Here is an 8,155-nt window from a genome sequence, read left to right as displayed (position 1 = left end):
TCAGATACTGCCTCAAATAACAAATGGACAGACCTTATTAATGTATTTGAAATCATTCGAGCTTCTGTTGCCTCTGAATCCCATAATATTTTTCTTGAATGTAAGAAAAGTTAAAGTTTAAAAATCAATTTTTAGAAGACTAGGTGAAGAAAATGAAGTTAATATTTAGTATTGCATTTATTTTCAGTATTTTCTTCTATTTAAGGATAAATATGTTATAGTATTAAGACATGTTAAAATGCAACTAACAGAATTTAAAGGATAGCTAATGCAACTTTCAAATGGTAAATAGTAAATCAGAGGTCTTATTTTTTAAGGACTATTGAGTCCAACATGTACCCAATCTTAGCAGTCAATTAGAAATGTTCCATTAGAAATTAGCCAATTTTGATAAAAATATATGTGATCGATTATGCAGTCTTACAGAAAGGGTTATGCAACTGATTAGCATGTCAAAAATTTGCCCCACACTTGATATTTTTAGCAATATTTACCTTTTAAATTATTGCTTTTCATATATATATATATGTATGTATATGAATTAAATTGGTGTCTAACTTGAAACTCAGAATTATTACAAACTGCTTTTTTATTACATATAGAGAGTGACTAATGATAAAATGGGTAACTTATGCCTCTTCAAAGAAAGGTGGAAAACCATGAAGTGACCTAGTAAATGCAGAGGTAACTAGAATTTGAATAGGAAAACATATCTTCCTAAAATGTTTGTTCTTAATTATACAGACAATATGCTCAGTACCTACACACTAATGTTAACATTTAATATACAGTATTTCTTAAGAATGATCTTAAATTCTATGTACTTGCCTATTTCAGCATTCTTTAGTATTAAAGTGCATTCAACTAAATGAATGTTCTAGAGCTCAACATAAGCTTGTTTGTTTTCTTATGTATGTGTCTCACCTTCAATTACTTACAAGCCTCTCTAGTCTCTTTTTTAACATCACTATTCCCTTATTTCTATTTTATTTATGTAGCCAACACATTATTGTGGCATTTGTAAACGGTAACTTTCCAAAAATAATTTAACAATTTTAAGTCACTCTTCTACACACTTTTCATGTAGAAAACTGTGTCACCATTCTATGTGTAGCCACTCTCTAAATTATCTTGATGTGTTTAGAGAAAGGAATTCAGATTTGGATCTAAATATATGTCATCAATATTTCCTGCTTGAAGATGGATGAAAGCATGAGAGAGGCTGTCAGTTTTCTATTACACATTGGTGAAAATATTCTAGACAGATCAACACATCATGTTTCATATCTAATACCCCAAGCTTCATATTACAGCAGCAAAAATAATAAATTGGATTAACACCTTCATTTTACTTCATATCAACCTAAAAGTAAAAAGAAACTCTTTTAAAAAAGCTAAAATGTTTAACAGAAATGTCAAATCAATAAGCAATATTTGCTTTTTGCAAAAATAAAAATATTCACAGTAAAGTTTTCTTTTATAATGCAAGCTTTGTTATATATGTCAAATTAACTCAATTTTTATTAACCAGTATTTATTCACTTTGCCAGACACTGTGTTAGGCACCCTGCATATATTATTACTTTAATGATTACGTGCATGAAAATTATTATCGTCACCTTTATATAGATAAGGAACCAGTGCCTTACCTGAGTCTACATAGCTAGTGTCAGAATCAAAATGTGAAATCAATTACATCTGTTTCCAAAGAGAGCTTTTTTATATTCATTACAAAAACATAAGAAGCATCAGTCTCCTAGTTGCCAGGACAACCTAACACAACTTAGAAACCATGGCCTCTCACTTCACTGATTGTGATTTTCCAGGTTAACCCTTGTCTACGTAAAGCTAGCGGCTATTTTCTCAGCTCTTCAATGGTTCTAAGTATTCACTTTGACAGTGCTAACTCACCTCCAGCATTCATTTCTCCAATTTGCCTTTCTCTCTCTCTCTTTCTCTCCCTCTCTCTCTCTCTCAATGCTATTAACCTAATTTAAAATAGAAGAGAGTAACTTTTTATGCTACAGATAATGCCACAAAACCTGTGGGACATATGATTTACCTATAGTGCTGTTATAATTAAGATAATTAAAATAAATATGCATCTAGACATACCCTTCTAGTGTATGAATTAATTTTTCTTACATTTTCTATTTCCTTCTCACTTTAGTTGATCCCTGCCCCCATATTTTTCTTGATACATTCTATTATTAACATTATTTTAAATAAAAGGTTAAGCATCTGATCTCTTAGACAAAAATCATTGATACATTTGGAAGAAAACATTTGAGTTTTAAGCTTTGAAAAATATAAGCTCGTAAGAAAAGATTGTGTGCAATTTTAAGAAAGAACTTTCAAGGGTCTAAGGAGACTTTCTGTTGACCAAAATCCTCTCTTAAACCAGACACTGGCCCTGCAGTAACCTATTACCACCCCTCAGAAGGGAAATGGGGTAGATGCTGCTGGATGGAAGTAGGGGCCCGTTATGTCTTCCAAACTATCCCTTTTCCTCTGACTCAGGCATTGACTTAGGTGATGGGGATTTATTTTTCTACAGACTAATAGGCAAAGAGAAAGAGGTTATAGAATTCTTGATGTTCAACAATGAGTATTTCAAACCTGGATCTTCCCTGTCTGTTCATCTCATTTGTCTACTTTTTAACTTGTTTATCTTCATCTACTTTCATCCCGGGTTAGGTTTAGTAACCTAGCATCTGTTTTTATTCTGATCCTAATGTAGCATTGCATATGAGTAGATGGTTCGCTCAGTAACCCTTTCTCGTAGAGGTCGTCTGAAGAGTAAGCGTGAGGAGCAGGGCGGTCAGGATTTGCGATGGGAACAGGCATGTGGAGAACGGTCAGGGTGCATGTGGGTGCACAAAAATGATATAAAAGGGGTTAGGAGGGAGAGACACAGAGAGAGAGAATTGATAACTAATGGGAAAGAGGTAAGATTTTTAAGCACAAATTACACCTAAGGAAAGTGACAAGTTCTTGGCACAAGTACTTGACACATTTAGTCCCGACAGCAACTATATTAACTAATCATTACATAATTATCTCGTTCCACATTTAAAATGGAAATCAATGAATATTTAGTAAGTAATTTTATCTGAACATATGTAGTTTTTAAAAGGAACGAGATATTGTAACTCAGGTCTCACTCTTAAGACCTGACTAAAGTCACCAGGCCGAGTTGGCAGCCCTTCTTTGAACATCCATAATCACTCCTGGTCTTATTTTTGAGAGACCTACCATGTACTTGTCCCTTAATGTTCCTGTCTTACTCCATGGACTCAGACATAATTAGTACAGAAATTTTATTGTATCTGTATTTTAAAACATAAGAATGCCTAGTAATAACAAATATTCAATACATGTTTTTAATCAATGTACTGGGTGAATGGATGAAGAGACACTGTGTTTATTGGTTTTATAAGTGCGGACATAACCTTGACTTAAGATAAATTAAGATAGATTCCTGAAATTTAAGCAAAAATAATTTTACTTTTATAAGATTACATTTTAAGGTAAATATATTAATATATGCTACATCTTTTTGCTTATTCCACTCCATATAGCTCTTTATACATCCCTCCACGCACATTTCATGTAGTTGAATGGAAAGAATGGAAATTATCTAGTAAAGGTATTCACATTTTCCTTATAAGACCAAATGCAAAATTGAGGAATTTAAAGTTCTTATATTAAACTTATATCATCACACTATCTTTTATGCAAGTATCATTTTCATCTAAGTATTAGATGATATTCACAGTGGTCTAAAAATGTGAATGGATAGCTATAAAGGCAGTTGCTAAAGCAGTTAGTGTCTTTAATATAATTTTTAACTTTTAGACTTGCTGAAAGAGTAATAAAAAGTAGTAGTCAATTTTCATTTATCAGTAATTTATATATGCAACCTGTTAGAGATAAAACTTTCTGATAGCTACCATAAAAGTTGAATTAGTAACTGATAGCACTAAACTAATGTCTGTAATTTAATATAGCTCCTTAATTAGATAATACCATACCAGTGGACATTTTGAAATACACAGAATTCAGATTAAGTTGGCAAATTTTCAGACACTGCTCTATAAACTCAATGTTAGAGCCAGCTTTCTGCATAACTTTCATTACCAAAAAACACAAAAACCAACCAACCAACCAAACAAACAAACAAAAAACTGGAAAATTATAAAATATGAAGCATAGTTTACAAATGCCCATTAAATAGGGAAATATATTTAAACATTTTCTCCACAACACCGATGACTGACTCACATTATATGAACACAAACTCTCTAAAAAACAAAATAGGAATAGTGAATATTTTTAATTGACTGTAAAACTATTCTACAATGTTAATTATGAGCAGCATGAAGATGAAAAATTCCCATGTATTTATTTACAAATTTAATTTTACAATATCAATTAGGTGTCATCACGTTCATTTGCAAAAAGTTTCATGCAAATTTTAGGCAACAGAAGTATTTTATGCCACCTAAGGCAAAAGGAGTAATCACTCTGCAATGCACTGATCTTTATTCTATTATTGCCTGACAACTAGCCCATTCCTCCTGGCTAAAGCTGTCATACATGTCACAAAACAGCAGATTAATTACAGCTTTCAGAACTGATCACCATAAAAGTTGTGGGTGATGTTACTCACTATGTGTTCTCCCCTCTGATCCCTCTGTTACATCCATTCAGACTATGCTCAATCCTAAGAAAACAGCAAGTTGAAAAAAATTTTTAATGTTTTTATTTTCAAAATATACTTTTTCCCGTTTTACAAAACTCTTAACTGAATTGTCCATTGTTCTTAAGATCAAATTTTCTACTTATATCTTAGCTTTCAATAGCAGCCATACCCTTATACCCAGATAACCATCTTTTACCATTTCCCTCAACTCTACCATAGCATGCTTTCAGATTCCCATTTTTCTTGGCTATATCCACAAGCAGTCTACCATAACCGAGACCACTCCGGGAGATCCAAACAAATCTTCAGGGATACAAAGCTTCCCTGGCTGTCTTTCATCAGTTTATGTGAGGCCAAAGCATGTGCAAACACCACGCTTTATAAAGCAATACATTGTACTGGTTAAAAGTACATACTCTGGAGTCAGACGTAGATTTCAATACCTTCTATTTACTAACTATATAAATTTAGACAAGTTACTTACTAATTATCCCTGTAAAATGGAGCCATCATGTTTAGTTAATATAATCGCTATGAAGAATAAATTGAGTGATATATGTATAAAGCACTTGACATGGTGTTTGGCACATAATCAGTGCTTAATAAATCTTAGTTAATTTGGATAAGACAGCTTAATATGCTGTTTAAAGATTTTCATGATCCTAATAAAACTATTTTAAAAATTTACATTCTTGGCTACCATCGGAGAGGCTGACAGGTGATAACAAGATTGTGATATCTTAACTTTTTTAAATGTTTGCAAAGTAAACTTTCTCAAATTTACTAGTAAATTTTTTCTTGCTTGTTATCACTGATTATTATGAGAAACTTTGTATTTTTTAAGTTCGTCAATGTTGTACACTTCGTAGCCATTTCCTGGCATCTTACCTTGCATATGCAAGTAGAAAATTGGTAAAAGGATATACGTTACATATGAAAATTAAAACTGTACTAGTGATATTTAATAGTTAAAGTTAAATTTATTTTTTGTATTTAAAAGACAAAACTTTTAAAATTGAAAGAATTTCTGAACTACAGAAAAATAATTTTCAGCATAAAAGGTAATTTTTATAAAGATTACAGTAAGATTAACAAAAGAGATTATGAAAACATAGCAAGAACACAATTCATTTAGTTAAAATTTTAGGGAACATTTATTGTTACTGGTTATAATGGGTAGTTATCTTCAAGGATGCAACATTGAGAGTAATGTGTTGAGGCCATTTGTACTGGATATGTATTAAATTTTCAAGTTCTTGTAGGCAATGCAGAGATTTACTAGTCTTGCTGCTGCCCCAAATAAGCCTCCTAAGTAAGTTCCCATGCTTGCCAATCTTGCCCCCATCAATCTGGAGTGATCGGCCTCTTTCTTTGATCTTTCCTTGCCCTCCACGCAAAGATGTCAGTTTTTAATTTTGCCCCTGGAACTCCTGAGCCTGTGAACTAACATTCACATACAGACAGACAGACAGACAGACGCATAAATGTACATACATATATGCATGCACATGTGTGTGTATGAAAGGGTATGTGGGTGGGTATATAGGCTACACTGCTCTGATAAAGTAACCCCCCAAACATGTGACTCAGGTAAGATAGATAATTATTTCTCCTTCATAAAACAGTCTGGAGATAGCCAGAAAATTTAATAAGGAGATCTTATTCCATAAGGTATTGCAGGATTTCAGGCTTTGATCTAGATTACTTTCATTTTTCATGTTCCTGATTCCCATAGAGCACTGTGAATAGAACTTTCTGAGATGATGGAAATGTCCTATATCTGCACTGACAGCCACTAACCACATATGGCTATTGACATGTAAAATGTGGTTAATGCAACTACAAAGGTATAATCTTCATTTTATGCAATTTTAATTCAGATAGCCATGTGTAGAGTGCTATAGTCATCTTCTAAAATGAAGCCAGCAACTTCCATTTCTGGATCTGTTTCCAGAAAGGGTAGGCGAGAAGATATATTGGCTAATTAACTTTTTTTTTTTTTTTTAAAGAAATTTGCACACATTATTCCAGATCATATTCCATGGGCATATCAAGCCAAAAAAGAGATTGGAAAATATCCCTCTAGTTTTGGCAGCTATGTATCTTTTTAAATTTGTATAATATTGGAAGCTCATTCTGTAGCCTCAGTATCTGTCCTATAAAAACTTTTGTACTTAAACACAAGGAGATACACCACTTATCATTTAAGATTATTACATAAGTAGCAAACTAGATTAAAAATACAGAAAAAAAATTACACACTAATTTCAGGATATTGTTTGTCTCCTGGGGTTAAAGGGAGATAAGTGAGAGAAAAAATTCAGTTATAACTGAAATATTTTATTTCTCAAAATTATTTTTACTTACACACTAAACATGATTTAATGGATATTCACTTATGTTGTTATTTCTCATTCATACTCTCCCAAAATAACAGTTAAGGAGTACAAAAGATGCAAACCACAAGGACAGTAGTAGACAAGAGATCAACAAAGTTTTAAAGATGGAAAGCAACTGAAAAATTGTAACTGAGTAAGCAAAAATGAGAAAGTTGAAATATAAGTGATTATATAAATGAAGAAAGGTAAAACAAGCCTTGGAGAATGTTTCTAAAATTTACTACTTCATGTACTGTAGAAAGAAAACAAAATAAAGACATTACCATTTCACCATGACATTTATTTAAACTTCCCCATATGAAAAATATATTGAAGTAGTGTTACACCTGAAACATTTCAAATGTATTTATCATTTGAGTGATTTGCCCCCATATTTACTACAAGAATTGGACACAGGATTATTTCTAGCACAATTAATATTTGTATATTCTTTGAAGTATCACAACTATAACTTTACACAGACCCACTGGATCCACTTAGCTGTCGTTATTTTCTTTTGGATCTATTCTCCCTACATGATGATCACATTGCTGTTTTTAAGACTATGCTACCTCTCAGTGAATCCCTGGTTTCTGACAATAGCAAGATATCTCATGATCATCTTGAATTCTCCTGCACTAAATTTAAAAATGAAGGAGTTCTGAATTATTTTAACAAAACGTGATTTCCTACATCATACCTGGATATTTTCAGAGGGAAGTATGCTGCTTCTCATTACTACTGAATCTATGGATGACAACACCAGGAAAGAAACTAATTAAATTGTAGAGCAAGAGTCATCTTGAAAAATAATGGAAGATAAAAAAAAAAAAAGGTATGTGTTCAAGTAGATAGCTCCTTTCCACTTAAAATTATTTTTACCCAGTTTTCATGATATCTTATTAATATATTTAACCTATTTTCTCTAACCCTGCAATACTATGCTCAATGCTGTCATAACCAGCTGTGAATTAAAGTTACATTCTCTCCCCAAATTTAACAATCGCCATAACTTTGATCACTTTCTTACTCTTGTGGGAAGCACCCTAAAGGTGGCTCTAAAATAGTCATT

The sequence above is a fragment of the Miniopterus natalensis genome, chromosome 11, assembly GCF_054644295.1.
Source record: "Miniopterus natalensis isolate mMinNat1 chromosome 11, mMinNat1.hap1, whole genome shotgun sequence".
Taxonomy (NCBI): Eukaryota; Metazoa; Chordata; class Mammalia; order Chiroptera; family Miniopteridae; genus Miniopterus; species Miniopterus natalensis.
The sequence above is the reverse complement of the archived record's forward strand: the minus strand, read 5'-3'. Positions refer to the sequence as shown.